The 17,321-nt window shown below is 44.8% G+C and overlaps 1 protein-coding gene across 3 annotated transcripts in view; it reads right to left on the reverse strand.

Moving 5' to 3' along the window:
• Positions 1-17,321, reverse strand: part of PCGF3 (polycomb group ring finger 3) — a 133,068-nt gene that overhangs the window by 20,141 nt on the left and 95,606 nt on the right. For all 3 annotated transcript variants that reach the window (XM_077345595.1, XM_077345593.1, XM_077345594.1), the window contains exon 2: positions 9,992-10,034. The gene's annotated coding sequence lies outside the window, so the exon portion shown is untranslated. The remainder of the gene's footprint in view (positions 1-9,991; positions 10,035-17,321) is intronic.

The following is a 17,321-nucleotide window of genomic DNA, read 5'->3' on the forward strand; positions in this document are numbered from 1 at the left end:
GTTTGTGGAATTTCCAGGTCACATGTTCATTTTAGCTGATAGATATGAGTATCCTTCCTTCTGGAGCATTTGTTAGTAGAGTGCTATAAAGGCTTAAGCTTTGTTTTACCTCTGGAAATGGAAGGACATAAATTCATTCTGCTTTTTTCACAGAGCGTCACAAAACCTTCAACAGGAGGACAGCTGGAAAGTTCTGCTTAGGTTCTCACTGATTTTAAGGCCAATAAAACCTTATCGGAAGTTTCTTTTGTGCCATGTTCTTGTTGAACACTTACCTGAAAAAGAAGACTCTCGGCTAGGAATAGACGCCATGACTTGAATTGCTTAAACTGCTTCCCTGCCCTACCGAGATGGTCTGCCTCTAGGGTTAGGTTCTCTAAAGAACTTTCAGTGTACATCTCTACTTCTATAGATGGAACTTGGCTGGTTCCAGCTGGGTCTTCATTGATCCTGTTTATATCTGGGCAAGAGACTTTGGGAACAAAAGGAAGCTCTGCTGAACCACCCATTTCTGTATGCCTCGAGGTTTTAGGCATCACTTTTTTGATCTCTTGTCGCTACTAGGATCTTGTCTGGACAAATATCAAAGGGCCTATCTCCCTGGAATGGCTAGGTGATGACTATGGTTCCAGCTATTGTTTTGCTTTGTAGATAAGGAACTGTGTTCTGTGAGAAAGTATTTCGGCACACTCAATGTGTGAAGGGAGGGGGAGGAGAATCGTCTCTATGAACCCTAGGTTTTGCTTGGCAACCTATTCTTAGCAATGCTTTGCTACCACAAACTGACCTGTAATGCTCTCTGTGGACTTTAATAAACAGCTTTTGAACTTTTGCATGAAAAACCTCATCTCGTTTTGTGCCCTTTGGAAGTGCATCCTGGGTTTGTGACAGCTACTAGCCATGGTCAATGAGAGAAACCTTCACATCCTGAATCACGAAACGGATAGCCAAATGGGCTTCTTGGCTGTTGTGCCAATGCCCAATAATGAGCACAACCAGTAAGATTCCAGAAGTAGACAACCCTTATTGCAATAATTCCAGGGCAGCAAAAAATAAGGAGTCTGCCCAAACAACATCAAGGTAATGGTAAAGGTATCCTCTGTGCAAGCACTGTCATGTCTGACCCTTGAGGTGACACCCTCTAGCGTTTTCATGGCAGACTCAATATGGGGTGGTTTGCCAGTGCCTTCCCCAGTCATTAACGTTTACCCTCCAGCAAGCTGGGTACTCATTTTACCGACCTCGGAAGGATGGAAAGCTGAGTCAACCTTGAGCCAGCTGCTGGGATTGAACTCCCAGCCTCATGGTCAGAGTTTTCAGACTGCATGTCTACTGCCTTACCACTCTGCGCCACAAGAGGCTCCTAAAACAACATTAGCACCAGCATTTTATATAATGGAATAAACAACTTTTAGACATACACAGATGTCTGTTATGCTATAGACCTTTGCCTTCCTTTATACCCATATAAGTATATTTTCTGAAGCATATATTTTAGTCCCATTTGTCCTGTTATGCTTGTGAACCCACTTCCCTTTTCTCTAAATAGCTGTTTTGCTTGGTCAGCTAAGTTTCGAGATATCTTGTCCATTTTGTCACATCCTGTTTTAAAAATCTGCTGACATTTGCTTTCGCTTGCTTAAGCTGAATACTATAATCACTTGCTCTTGTAAACGGTGTTAATCTTGCCCATCAATCCCCGCTTTGACTCTTTATGTCTGTATCACAACATATGAGTTTTTGGCCTCAGGTTACATTAGCAAAGCTTCATAATTAATGTGCTGTCAGTCTCCTTTTTTGAACACAAGAAGCAGATGTAGACCATTAGTTTGGAATACACTGAATAAGGCGAAAGAGTAAAACCAACAAGATCATAACTATTACTCCTATTTGTGACCCTTTTCTTAACTAGTCTGGCCCTTTTCTTAACTAGCCTGATCTGTGACACAGCGGGTGCACTAGCTGGGCCACAGGGAAGGGAAGGCTCTTCCCCGGGGGCCCAACAAGCACACCCGCCATGTCTGCGACTCAGCGGGCACGCTTGTTGGGCCCTGGGGAAGGGAAGGCTCTCCCCACTCCCCCCCATAGCCTGAGCCTCTTCCCCGCGGGCCAGCAAGCGTGTGCTTGGGCCGCGGTGGGGAAGTGCTCCCTCCCCCCCCGAGGCTGGAAGGCTTCCCCACGGCCAGGAAGTGCTCCCTCCCCCCCTGCTACACCCTGTGGCCAGCCCTCTTACCTGGGACCCTGCAAAGCCATGGACCAGCGGAGAGTCACAGGCGTGCCTGGCTGTAGCAGCCAGGCACATCGGTGAGGCGAGGGGTGACGGCTGGTGAGGGAGGGTGGGAGCTGTAGGGGCAGGGCCAATCAGGGTGCAGCTGGCTGCACCCTGATTGGCCCTATTCCAATTTGAACAGCCGGACCGTTCGTCCCCCGAGGCTGTTTCACAAATATATATGGGAACCAATGGATAAGGATGTTTTTCCATACTCATGTCAGCAGCCATACCAGCCAGGTTTTTTGGACCTCGCCATTAACGAGCATTAACAGAATGCAAACCCCAAACACACTCCATTTACCTGTAGCCCACACACTTCAGAGGAACATAAGCATTTGTGGACACGTTTGTCGTGACTGACCTTCTCACCAAAACAAGCTTCTGAAGAACTTTTGTTTTTTTTCTGACACACACTTGAGATGCACTCTCTATGCAGAGTGAAACAATAGCTGAGAGTGGTGTTCTTATATATTACGTATCTTAGAAGGTGGTGCTCCAAAAAAAAACAAAAAAAAACAGGACTATAGCAGTATTTGTTGGGGCTACACCTAACAGATTTCCCTTGACCACCCAACTCTACTTCATAATTGGTTTTAGATAAGACTGCATTATTTACAGCGGGCACTAGGCAAGGGAGCCCCCGGCAGTCACGCGTAGCGTCAGGCCACTCCATGCGGCTGCTGGGGGCACCCCTGGCCGGCGGCCTGACGCAGCGCCTCTCGCCGTGTCAGGCCGCCGGGCAGGGAGCAACAGCTCCGCGCGGCTCGCAGTTGCTTCCTTGTCGGCAGGGCGGGAATTGGCCCGGCCGATGGTCTGTCCGGAGGAAGGGGCCAATCGGCACCCTTCCTCATCCCGGACAGAGCCCGCCCTAACTCCTCCCACTAAGCCCTTACGGCTTTATTTAGTCCGCGGTGCCCGTGGCTGTGTTAAAATTATTGACCACTTTGGAAGACCCAGTAGGGTTGAAATGCATTTGGTCTGTCTGTGTGCAGTTAGATCTGTATAGTTTTTTAATATAGTTTTTACTTTGTTTTTAACCTAATATTGGTAGACTTTAATAATTGTTAAAATTTTATATTGTTTGAGTTCCTGTCCTTAACACAAGCACTAATCACTGAATGCTGCAGACTTGCCACATGCGTGTCCCCCAAAAGAGTACAAAGGTAACGCTTTATTCCAAGAGAAATTACTGTTCCACTTTTACACGTATAAATATCAAGACCCCTGCTTGCTATTTAAAGAGTATACTCTGACTTCGTATGCAGAAACAAAAAGGCAGAATGCTGTATGTTCCTCAGTTCAGACATGGCCAAACTGTGGCTCACCAGATGTCCATAGATTGTAATTCCCATGTGCCCCTGCCAGGCTCTGGAGAATTGTATTCCACAAACATCTGGTGAACCACAGTGTGGCCATCCCAGCCTAGCGAAACAGCTCAAAGCTATGCTTAATATCATTTTGTGTACAACAATAAGAGTGGGTCTTAAGCTGCCACATCCTTAGTTAGACATAACCTGTGGTTGTGTCAGTAGAAACTGGCTTGGTAGAAATCTAGGCATCAGAGGTCAAGGAATGTGGAATCATCGGGTCTGTGATAAATTGCTGGAAGCCTAGGGGGGAAACAGGCTGCACATTATATGACCTACACATTACATAAAACTTGATTTAAAAGCTTGTTTGTGTGATTCTGCTGTGTCATGCACAAGTCTGTAAGAGATAACGAATGTTTATGTATTTCTAAAAGGAGGGGTATGAGCCTCTTGTGGCGCAGAGTGGTAAGGCAGCAGAAATGCTGTCTGAAGCTGTCTGCCCATGAGGTTGGGAGTTCAATCCCAGCAGCCGGCTCAAGGCTGACTCAGCCTTACATCCTTCCGAGGTCGGTAAAATGAGTACCCAACTTGCTGGGGGGGGGGGGGTAAAACGGTAATGACTGGGGAAGGCACTGGCAAACCACCCCGTACTGAGTCTGTCATGAAAATGCTAGAGGGCGTCACCCCAAGGGTCAGACATGACCCAGTGCTTGCACAGGAGATACCTTTACCTTAAAAGGAGGGGTATTTTGGTCTGGCATGTGTTGCTGTCTATCTCTCTCTGCCCCTCTCTCCTTTCATCAAGAACTTTGGGGAGTCTGGGCCTAGGAAACGAATTAGCCCATTCTTAACTGGCCCAACCAAAGTTATGAGACTCTTTAAAGAAGATAAAAGGCAGCACTGAATTTTAACACAAAAGCCCAAGCTCAGATCTCAGAAAACAGATTTCCTAGAACTCCTGAAGTCTACCAGAAGCCAAATGTAAACACCTGCTCAGTTCTCTCATTGGGGAAAAATGGGCACTGTTGGAAGAGAAATGCAGTCTTAAAAAAATTAAAACAGGAGGGAAAACTGGTTTTACCATCTGTTGCAATGGTCTCCTACACTGCAGGTGTCACCAAATTAAGATGTTTTTCAGTAAGAGCTGCTGAGACTTGCTGACTCAGAAAACATTGTAATTAATTTTTTAAAGAATTTGTAGCACATTTCATAGCTTGAATGCAGCAAGGTTTTAAATGTATTCGAGCCTTCAGATCTGAGAATATGCCCCCCTATACCCACACACACACACACACACAGATTCTTTTAAAACTCTGCACAGCCATATTTCTTTCCTGTTTAATATGTTTGCAATTATATAAAACCTGCTAGGAAAAGACAAACTTGGGATTTTTTTTTAAACGAAGATATTCCCCAATAATTCCCGTATTTTGCAGGAGACCTCCCTCAAGTTATTCTGCAAATTTAAAAAGAAACATACAAAAAGTTTTACATTCTCTGCAATGTAAAACTGAGGGAGGTCAGCTCAAGCAATTCCTAGAATGTACTATAATAAAACACACACACAAAAAAACCTATTCCATGGATTTGATCAATCTATGGCTTATGGTCGCATCTGAATGCAAGTCAGTCAAATTGTGCTTTACTGTGTCAAACCAAGTTTACAAAATTGTTTCAGAACTAGAATTACTAAGGTGGAGATAGATTCGGGTAGGTGGCTGTGTTGATCTGAAGCAATAGGAACAAAGGCCAACGACATTTAATTTTGGGTATAAGCTTTCTAGTGCATTAATTCTAGGTATAAGCTTTTTGGGGGAAACAATGCATGCACACAAAAACTTTTACCCAGAATTAAACTTTGTTGGTCTTAATGGATGCACCGGACTCACACTTTGTTCTAGAGCAGGGGTAGTCAAACTGCGGCCCTCCAGATGTCCATGGACTACAATTCCCAGGAGCCCCTGCCAGCGAATGCTGGCAGGGGCTCCTGGGAATTGTAGTCCATGGACATCTGGAGGGCCGCAGTTTGACTACCCCTGTTCTAGAGTTACTAACCACAACTTCTACCCAAAGTATTAACTCAACTTTGTTGAATAGCACCAGCCTTCATGGCCAGAATCATAATAGCAGAGGGGGTCCAAAAGTTTAAGTACTTCGGGGTAATTTTCCAATCCTCAGGTACCAGGACAGCCCATTTCAGAGCAAGGAAGAAAATCAGCTTATAAAATAATCAAGTTCCCCCGTACTATAGGGGAAGCCATTCTGTTTCTGTAGCACCGAAGCTATTTCAGGCCAAATCTATGGCACAACTGCTATATGGAATTCATCTCAGACCACTCGCAGCCTGCCTTACTCCACTGGAGAGAGACCAGTCGAAGATCCTGTGAGCTGTTCTCCAAACACTCAAATGTCATGATATGACTTGAAACCAGCACATGAAGAGTGAAGGCAAGGATCATTCTCTTGTCCCTATATTTGTGGCTCAAAATAAATCTCAGAACCCAAGGGCTTCTTCCTCTGATCGTTCAGGATCCCTTCCAACCTAGTTGGCGTAAAACCACCAAGACCAAGCTTGTGAGCCTGGGCTTCTCCCCAAATGATCTACTCAGGTTGGGTGAAGATCAGGCAAAGCGGGCTCTCAGGCAACGAATACAAGATCCTGAAAGACAAATGGACTTGGCAAACGCTCCGGCCTTTCACTCATTGCCATCCACGAGATACATATTAAAACCAGCTGCCTACCTCTCATCAATTGACGTCAACCAATATAGGAGAGCACTAACATCAGCATGATGTACGGCCATGCCCACAGCACTTCTAGAGGGCAAATATAGAAGAATGCCAATATCAGAGAGTTGGTGCCACTGTCCATTAATGGAGGTGGAATCTATGGGAAACATCTTCTTTTGTTGCTCCCCGTATATCACAGCTCGTAACAAGCTTATTCGCCCCCTTTTGGAAGGGAGGTTACACCAAACGGAAGCGGATTGGACCAAAGAGTTTCTCATGGGTGACGAGCCTTAAGTCTCTCTACAGACAGCAAAATTTTGTGCCAACGCGATTCAAGCGCACTGGAAGAAAACCAAACACCTTTAACATTTTAAATAATGACTAATTTTATTCTCTACACCCCCTAACGTGTTTTAAAATCTTGATGTTTTCCCATGTGTAAATTTTATATTCTGGTCTGTGAGTAATTTTTATTTGTTTGTGTGTGTGTGTGTGTGTGTGTGTGTTAATAATAACATAACAATAATAATAATAGCCGAGGGAATGACATATCTATGACCTGTGACAGATGTCAGGCTGTTTAGGATGGCTAATGCATACAGTTCTGCAAGAACACAGGCTTGAGTGTTGGGTAAACCTGCTACAATTCGATGTTCTTCCTAGCCCTCATCTTTGTTGATCTGACTCTGAATCCTAACATAGGTTTTCTGTAGAATTGTAAAAGGTTGCAGGTCCTAGCATGGGAGGTGGAGTGGCTGCAACAAACAGCAGGCCTTGTGGGTGCGAGTTTATAGCTGTATTCAGACATTAAGACAACTTCAGCTGCCTCTGGTTTGTCTCCCAGAGATAAACAACAGATCTTAGTTTGCACGCAAAATGTGGTTTGTTCCTTGCTGGCCTCCACTCCTTAGGAGATATTCTCTTCTGTTTTTGAAAGAAGGGTTTTTCCCTATGTGAGTCTAGCTTGTGTTTGCAAACATGCATAAAACCTGAAGAGTTCTTCTACCTTGCATTGTTCTTGGTCCCTCCCTGTACAGAGGTGCTTCGGCCAGATTCAGTGTGCATGCGCACAAGCACACACATATACACATACACACACACACACACACACACACATACACACACACTGCTTTATTTCCAAACTCTCCTCCTGTCAGTGCTACTTCTAATTTTTCTTTAATAATCTACGTGTGATAGAAATTCAGATCAGTTCTGAAAAAAGAACAGGTACTTTAAATCACGAAAGAAGCTTGCTTTTTCATATCCAAAAACCTTTCTGGCTTTTCATGCCGCCAGGCGAAAGGTGCATTTTGCTCGGCATCAAATGCATATTGTGCCGATATGAAAGCATACATCAAAAGCCAGATGTTGGCATCTATTTAATGACTCACGTGGTGAGTACAGTCATTCATGTGGTTGTGGCTGACACAGTACAGCTGGCAGGGAAATGCTGTGCTCTAAGTCAGGGGCCAGCAAAGCCTTTATAATTAAAGACCCAAACTGTGTCAAAGACAAGGTCAAGAGATCAACAAACAGCCTCCAGAAGAAAACCTACCTGTACAAATGAAAATGTACAGCCTAACGTTGCTGACCATTTAAGTATTGATTAATAATCCGTCGTTTTGTCCGCTCAAACTGTGGTTGATACGACTCCTTCATTAGGCAGTGACACACGCCAGGTCTCACAACATATAATAAATGTCTCCAGGAGCACCCTGCATGATTGTTTTAGTGCACTGCCATAAATCGGCACGTGGTTTGCACAAGGGATAATGGGAAACTGATTACCTCTATCATTTCCTTTTCTGTAGAACTAATCGGAGAAGCCTAATAGTCTCATAAACATCTTTGCCCTGCTATTCCCTTTACACGCGTAACATAACACAGCACCCAACCTATAAAAAGGTAAAGGTATCCCCTGTGCAAGCACCAGGTCATGTCTGACCCATGGGGTGATGCTCTCCAGCGTTTTCATGGCAGACTCAATACAGGGTGGTTTGCCATTCCCTTCCCCAGTCATTACCACTTACCCCCAGCAAGCTGGGTACTCATTTTACCGACCTCAGAAGGATGGAAGGCTGAGTCAACCTTGAGCTGGCTGCTTGGATTGAACTCCCTGCCTCATGGACAGACAGCTTCAGAGAGCATTTCTGCCACTTGCCACTCTGCATCACAAGAGGCTCTCCCTCTGCTATACCTTAACATTAAAGTGTCATTTTCTTTTCTAAAGTGCCATACTCTGTCCCACGCTGAGCCCCAAGCTGCTGACCCCGGCTCTAAAGCATGCTTATTAAAAGGTGATTTTGTTTCTTAATGAAGGTCGTGGCCTTCGGCTTTCTAACAGGAGCAAGGAGGTCACGCAGAAGCCTGACAATTTCCAAACGGCACCGTTCACAGGTCATTTCCTGCCAGCCCAAAATACTCACCTGTGAGGAGGACGCACATTTCACTTCTCCGGCCTTTCACCCTTCCAATGCTGCTCAAGGCAATTCCAGCTCTGAAATGGAGAAACCAGCCTAGGGCCCACCATTATGGCAGGGGGTTGTGCATGGCGGCCTTCCGATGGCCCCAAACATCTAGCTTATGAAGATCAGGCCACTGTCAAGAATGGTAAGTGGATGGTAATGTTCTCATTACAACATTTCCTCCAAGATCTCCATACTGGTCAACTGATGACCACATCAACCCCATGCTACCTGAGGTGTAAGAATGCCATCTCGTTTTCCCTCAGCGGAGGAAAAGAAGAGGAAGAGTTGGTTTTGACACCCCGCTTTTCACTGCCCAAAGGAGTCGCAAAGTGGCTTACAATCGCCTTTCCCTTCCTCTCCCCACAACAGACCCCCTGTGAGGTAGATGAGGCTGAGAGAGCTCTGAAAGAGCGGTCCGAGCTGTGACGAAACCACTCAGCTGGCTGCATGTGGAGGGGTGGGAAATCAAACCCGGCTTGCCAAATTAGAAGGAGCTGCCTTTAACCGCTACAAAAAATGACAAAAGCCAACTATAGTTCCCGGCACATATGGTTTAAAAAAAAGAAGCACAAAATGATTAAAATCATTACAACTACTCTGCGATTCCATCCCCCTACCTGAGGGGAGGGGTAATGTTTTACATTGGCTAACCAAGTCATTGATGGCAGAATTTTTATCTCTGCAAATAACCCTATGGATGAAGCACTGCTACCATGCAATAACGTTGGAGGCCGACATAAAACTAGCTTACACTGGACCTGATGTTCGTGCTAAAACTGGCTGTATCCTGTAAGACGGAAGGAGTGCTTTGGTTTAAATTGACTATAACAGAAAGACGCGTCTCGAGAGAGTAGGGACAGACTTCCATTTCAGTTTTGATCAGATCTCCAAGTTTGGGCCAAGTTTGGTTGAGTTCACTCTGCTTTCCGTTTCACGTTTCACTGGTTTGAAATAAGACAACCCACCATCGGTTAAGTAGAGTCTTCCCAGGCATTTCCAGTGACCCACACAGTAAGAGACAACAGCAGTAGGTCAGGATCAGGGAAACAACTCTAAATCCACGCTCAGCCAAAAAGATCACAGTGATTTACTAACTTTCAGGGGAGCCTACCTTGCAAAGCTGTTGTTAGGATAACATTAAGGGGAAAGGAAGGACACAAACGCAACAGAAAGATGTAGACGGACAGTCACGTTTCTGCTAGGACGCATACCTCTTAAAACTGCATTTCTTTTCAGAGTCTGCCATCCAGAGACCTGAAAAGATAAGAGGGGAAAAAAATCTGAAAGTTAACACTGCCAAAAGGGACGTTTCCTCTCAGCAAATCGTGCAATTCAGAAAACAGACTCAATGAATTGGGAGGGTGGGGCTGACATTTGAAAACGGCGAATGCTGCCAAAGCCAGGAGAAGAAAAGTGAAGACAGGGGAAAGTATTGCAGGGGTAACTAATTGAAACCCAGCCGAGATGCCATTCTTCCCTGCCACCACGGGCAGGGGAAATCTCACCCATTTTCCACGGTTCAAATGCAAGAGTCTAATCAAAATTAAAATCAAGCAAGGACTTAACACGGTCAGAAGGCAAGGATTTCCCAAGCTCTGTGTCTCCCATCACATCTTGACCTATTCGATGTATGCAGCTGCCTCACACAGAGAGAGTTCAATGGTTTCCCCTCTACTGTCAGTAACTAATGGCCGGTCCCCAAACAGAATTGCTTGTGACCCAGTCCCCAAGGTTATTACCTGATAGGCTCATACTCCCTCCTTGTCTCATACATTCCTTTGATTCCAATCATCTAAATGCAACTCGACCACTGAGCTACTGCTCCTTTGTATCTTGTACCCTTTTCCACCAACAGATTTCCATTTATTAAAATTAAAACCGCAGAAATGCACATGAAATCAGCCCCTTCATTTATAACAAAGTTATGTTCCCCCCACCTGTTTCCTAAGCAGAAAGTGAAAAGGCCTCAATTAATTCTCTTCTTTTAGCAACAAAAGGAAACGGCGACCCTGACAGGAGGGCCACTCCAAGATGAATAGGTCGTCTTACTACAGAAGTCAGTTTGGTGGCTTGCTCGTCTTGGTAAAAACAATGTCTAATTGAACTTTATCAACAGGGGCAGCAAGCTGCAGCCGCTCCGCTTAGAAGGAGCAATGTCCAAGTACCAGTTGGTCACAGCACAAAATCCTCTGGCAGCCTTCGGAGGTGAATTATGCTTGCTAAATTGAGAAAGATCAGGCACAGGGTCAAGGTTAAACCAGCAGGAACCTCCCAGGCAGCAACTCGTGGTCTTCGTGCCAAAGTACTCGAGATACGTGTGCTTGGGTCAGAATGCCTTTTACTGGGACATGTGCTCTCCACGCAAAGAAGCTATTGCCAAAAAAGCCTGCTTTTCACATGGCCTTCTTTGCACTACTCACTCGGGCATGAATGACGGCTTGCGAGTGTCATCTGGACCCTCTTATCTCCCAACCCCTTTTTGTTGTTTTCTGGGATTTTATTCAGACGTTTGTAACCCGCCACGAGCCGTCAGGGACTGGCGGGCAATAAATCAAATACATAACAATTATGATAAAAACAATAATAACCTAAAGCTGTAATGTGTGGCAAACAAGTGTCGGAATGTGTACACCGTGCTGGCACAAAAAAAGGTAAGACTGGGCAAATTTCGACCACGGCAATCCTATATTTGCTACTGTGTAAATGCTGGCTATTTCTCCCAGAGTGGTCATAGGTTTGGAATACCCTCCTTGTATAATAGCGATCCCCAACCTGTGGGCCGTGGACCACATGTGGTCCGTTGACTAATTGGAGGTGGGTCGCGAAGGACGCCTTCTACCCCCCCTCCCCGGCCCTTTACAACACACTTCGGGTGTCATTGTCTCCCATCACTCCCAGATGGGACTATCTCGTTGCAGAGAAACAAGCTCAGGCTTCCCATTGATTTGTAATCGTCATGAGTTAAAATTTCCATGAAAATAAAATGTTCCTTATGTTCATTGTTGTGGCATGTCTGTATCTTATTTTGAAGGGATGTTTAAACATTACCATAGCGACCAGAGAGCGTTAGGGCAGTGGTTGAGAGTAGAGGAGTAAACTACCCCCCCCCCACTGGGCCTCAGTAAAATTGTCAAGCGTTGAGTGGTCCCCGGTGATAAAAAGGTTGGGGACCACTGTTGTATGAGGCCAAAAGCCAGCTATGGTTCCCTGCATACATGGTGGAAAAAAGAAGCACCAAAATGGTTAAAATCGTTACAACTATTTTTCAATTCTAGCCCCTGACCTGGGGGAGTGGAGGGATGAAGAACAACTTACCCGAGCTGAGTTACTGATAGCAGGGTTTTTATTTCTGCAAATAACCCTACATATTACAAGGTAGAAAATACCAAGTTCAAAATGTATGTCTTCGAAGGTTCCCCCCTCCATCCTGGTATGTGCTGTTCACTACTCAGATCGAAAAATTGTTAAAGCTGAACATCAGACAACCACAAGTGACAAATTAAGCGTCATTCATCCTAACACACTCGTTATTACATAATCATGTGCCGTTCCGTCGTCTTCCCCCGCCTCATTTAGTCAACAGATGGTACCAAAAAGAATGACTCAGAAGGGTCTAGCTGATGAAGCTGTGTGCTGAAATCCAGACCCACTGGCTGCAAAACCCATAACGGTGGACACACACAAAGAACTAGGAAGACGCTTGCTCTCTTCAGAACCACCTGGTTCTGAGTGGCACAGGCAAGCCCGATCCCGTCAGCTCTAGGAAGGTAAGCAGGGCCAACCCTGTCTAGTATTTGGATGGGAGACCTCCAAGAATTTGGGGGGCAGTTCCTCCAAGGAACCCCAGGGGACATGACATGGAGGCAGGAAAGGGCGAGCCATTGCTGAACGTCCCTTGTCTGTCTGCCAGACAATCTCCTGCCTACAGTACATACACCATGCAATTAATAAATTCAGAGCCGCCCCTGCATCTGCTGCAGATTTCCACATGCCATGCATTTTACTGCCGCTAACTGACTTCAGGCGGCGACATCTGTGACTTTCAAGGTGAAGGGTGGAAGCATAGCCACATGCAAGTCTATTACAGGGAAAGACTATCACAACAGCTTTGCCTCTGAAAACCAACCGCCTAGCTAGTGGTCGCCTCAAACGTAGCTGGTAAACAATCTCAAAACAAGACTCTCTCAAATTCTTGACAGGCCTTTCCGCCATACCAACTGCGCGAGATGCGTGACTTCCAAACAAGTCTTAATTCGTTTAATGTTAGGATATGTGATGATGCTGGGACTCGACTACTGAGAGAAGTTGGGAAGGATCTTTTAGGAAAAGCCATCACAATCCCTACATATTATAAAAAGTTCTGTGGCTGAATGAAGATGAAGATGTGGAGCTGATTTCAGACAAGAGGCCTGGCCTGAGAAAGCGCTCTTAAATCCATGTGCTGATCCCCTACACACATAATATTTATTTATGCACCTGTACAACTTTAACCTCAGCTAGTAGACTGCTAGGATCCCTGCTGCTTTCATTAGATCCTTAAGAGCTAATCATGGGCCCACTGTCTCGTTTAAACCTTCTGAGCCTTTCTCAACTTTTTTATTGTTGAGAAACTCCCAAAACATTCTTCAGGCTTCAAGAAACCCCAGAAGTGGAGTGATCATGCAGAATATGGTTGGGAAGCAGAGCTATGGACACACCCACCTGGGGTTCCTACCCTTCCCACCCCCTCCAGGCCCATCATTGACCATTTTGGGAGGGGGGAGGTCAACACGATCATACATGGTCATAATACCTGATAAATGTTTCACAAATTTTTAAAAATCTATAAAAATATTAACTCCCAACCATTTGGGAAACCCTTCCAGGGCCATCAAGAAGCCCCAGAATTTCACAAAACCCTGGTTGAGAAAGCCTGCTGTATGAAGATAAAACAGTTTTCTAGTATGCTTCCACTGAGCACTGGCAGCAAAAAACCAAGCAGCATTGTGGGAAGAGAAATCATTCCACAATCAAAGGCAGAACCCAGAGCAATAGAGTGGGGGGAAAGACAGTGCCGACAAGGACCAAGTTAGCCTATCTTATACATCCCTCCAGCTTCATGTTCTCCTAGCAGAAGAAGAAGAAGAGTTGGTTCTTATATGCCGCTTTTCCCTACCCGAAGGAGGCTCAAAGCGGCTTACAGTCGCCTTCCCATTCCTCTCCCCACAACAGACACCCTGTGGGGTGGGTGAGGCTGAGAGAGCCCTGATATCACTGCTCGGTCAGAACAGTTTTATCAGTGCCGTGGCGAGCTCAAGGTCACCCAGCTGGTTGCATGTGGGGGAGCGCAGAATCGAACCTGGCATGCCAGATTCGAAGTCCGCACTCCTAACCACTACACAAAACTGGCACATATGCAGATGGGATTCTGCTGCCAGCATTTGTATTTGTATTTCTATCTTGCATTTTATCTGGGTTTTATGACTTGAATGTAAACCGCCAGGAGCCTGCAGGGTCCAGGAGTAGTGATCAATAAAAGTGAGTGAGTGAGTGAGTGAGTGAGTGAGTGAGTGAGTGAGTGAGTGAAGTCAAACCCAACTCCATTAGATTTTGCAAATATATCAAGACTATTTTTAAAACACTGCATTGCTTCCGGCCTGCCACAGTGCCCTGCCATACATATAAAAATCTTCCCCCAAAAGATAATGAACACCAGGCATAAGTTACAAGTACCCAACATCCACATGGCCAAGAGCAAGAAGGGTTTAACAGTCAAGAGAAGCTGCCTGTATAATAGCCTTATTTTTGAATTGCAAAGGAACTAGCTGCCTGGGGTGGGGGGACCGGGGAGTATGCCTATGAGCCGAAGTGGAATTCCAGCAACGGAGCTGCATTATGAACACAGATGCATGTACAAAGCCCTATGCATGTTAAGCTTTAAAATCAGCCACAGGGATCTTGAACTGAACCCGAAATTTGCTGGCATCCAATGCAAAAAGCCGGCAACAGGCACAGTATGTCCGAAAGCCAAACATCTCCGATGCACCACTGTCTCTGAATCAACTGTTTATTCTGGAGAAATAGAAGCATAATAACCAGGCTGTGGATCTTTAGAGCTCTGTTACTGTTAAGGAGGTTTGCCCATTTACTGCCGGTCAGGGTCATCTCTATGAGACCAGTTTTATAGAAAACTAGGCCTCACTGCTCGATGGTGGAGAAGTCAGAAGAGGCTTTGCAAAAAAAACGAAAAAACTTGTTTGGATTTGTTGAGCTGGCCCTGCCACAGTGGCCCTGATCCCGCTGGGCACTCTGTACTAAAATCACAGAGAGTTTTGAGCAAAGGCTGAGCAGAGTGCAACTAATATGAACAGTTAATCGGTATTTTAAAAAATTATTCTCGTCTGTTTTTCCTTTTGCTGATTTATTCGTAGTCTTCACCAGAGCGCCTTCCAGATGACAAACTGATTTCAAGAATCTTTTCATCAGTAGCAAAGACACCAAGGGACATCTAATAGGCTCTGAAGTACATTACAGAAAGTAATCAAATATTTCTCAAAAGTGGTGTCGTAAAAAGGCACCTGCAAAGCCACTACTTGCACCGTTCCAGAATTCTGTGCCCAAGGGGAACCAACTTTCCGTATGGCAAAAGCCTATATAGACACTTCGGGAAATTCCCCCCCCCCCAAAAAAAAAAACACTCCAGTTTCTACTGAAGAGACTCTCTGGTTTGACATCAGTCCTTGTGTTTGTTTTTTGCTGTTTTTTCTCCACCACTCAAAATAATGAAGGAAGTCACAATGCAAATAAAGTCACAATGCAAATAACATCTCTTCCATCAGAAAACAGTTCTACGTTTGATAGAACTGGGCTGATCCTGCGTTGAGCAGGGGGTTGGACTAGATGGCCTGTATGGCCCCTTCCAACTCTATGATTCTGTGATTCTGATTCCTACTAACTAACCATCATGCTAGAAAAGAACCCAAAGCCAGGAAAAGCTACACTCATATCTGTGGGTTTCAGGACACGAACGGGCTGCATCTCTTTAAGCATCAGTGCCATGAAGCTGATCCTTCCAATACACAGGCATTAAAATGCACATGGCAGCGTGCACCAGTCCAAAGAAGAGCATTTGTGTTTGGCGCAAATAAAACATCAGAATAATCCACCCTACAGTTGCAATGACCCTGAATCAGCCTCACTAGCCCAGCAAAATCAGCAAGGGGAGACAATTAACAACCAGAAGGAAGATGATAAAAAGCTCATCCAACGATGGCTTGCTTCTTTGAATGCAAAAACTGGACACGGGATGCAGGGTTTTGACCCACTAAGAATAACATCTCAGCTACAAGTTACCATAGAATCATCGAATCACAGAATAACGTAATTGGAAGGGATCTCCTGGGTTATCTAGTCCAACCCCCTGCACTATGCAGGACACTCACAACCCTATCGCTCATCCACTGTAACCTGCCACCCCCTTGAGCCTTCACAGAATCAGCCACTCCATCAGATGGCTATCCAGCCCCTGTTTAAAATTTTCAAAGATGGAGAACCCACCACCTCCCAAGGAAGCCTGTTCCACTGAGCGCTCTAACTGTCAGGAACTTCTTCCAGGTGTTTAAACTAATTTATTTTGAATTAATTTCATCCCATTGGTTCTGGTCTGTCCCTCTGGGGCAAGAGCCATGTTGCTCCCCCTCAAGGATGTCCACTTTGCCCAGGAGCAACACTAAATGCCTTCTACTCTCAACGTTGCCCTCTTGTTGTTCTCACTACTGCTGATTTTGGTCTTCAAATTTCTCGGAGTTAAAGACCCCTGGGAGGCAGGGGGTCCTAAACTCTTGATGCTGCCATGATGATAATCCTAATCTCCACTGAATTCTGATTAAACATGTGAAGGGTCTGGGAGAGAGGATCTCCCAACCAAAATCTCCTCTCCCCCCAACTTTACAACTGAGTGGAGAAAATTGGGGGGGGGGGATGCCTGTGAAATATTCTGTCTTTCAGATTGAGTGAAATACTTTTTAAGACAACATTTTATTTGCTCAAAGCATACAGCAAGAAGAAATTAGTTAAGCCTACCTATAGTGTTAAGCTAAGAATTCCTATATATTCATAAGATGTTGGAGTGTAAGTAACTTTATCTACAGCTAAACTGCTGTAATTCCTTGAAAACGGAAGATGACAGAAGAGTTTTGCAATGTTAAGAAATGTAACTTGATATTAAAATATGAGAGTAGTTCAACTGATGGTATGTGAATTTTTCAGTAAAAATAATAAACTTTTGTCTTTTACTTCAAATTTTGCTTTCTAATCTCACAGATGGTTAAAAAAAACTAAAGATATGTATGCCAAAATAGGTTAGGTAGCAGTCACTCTAGGTATATTTGCAATTTTGCTTTTAGAAAATGAAGACGGGTATGCTTTCAAATTCCATTAATATAACAAACAGTTAAACCACATCTTATATTTTTAAAGCAGGAAAATCATTGCAGGCTTGACAAGAATATAGATAATGCACATATTTCTACTACCCCCAACCGCAAATCTTTTTTTAAAAAA

Source organism: Paroedura picta, chromosome 7 (assembly GCF_049243985.1).
Source record: "Paroedura picta isolate Pp20150507F chromosome 7, Ppicta_v3.0, whole genome shotgun sequence".
NCBI lineage: Eukaryota > Metazoa > Chordata > Lepidosauria > Squamata > Gekkonidae > Paroedura > Paroedura picta.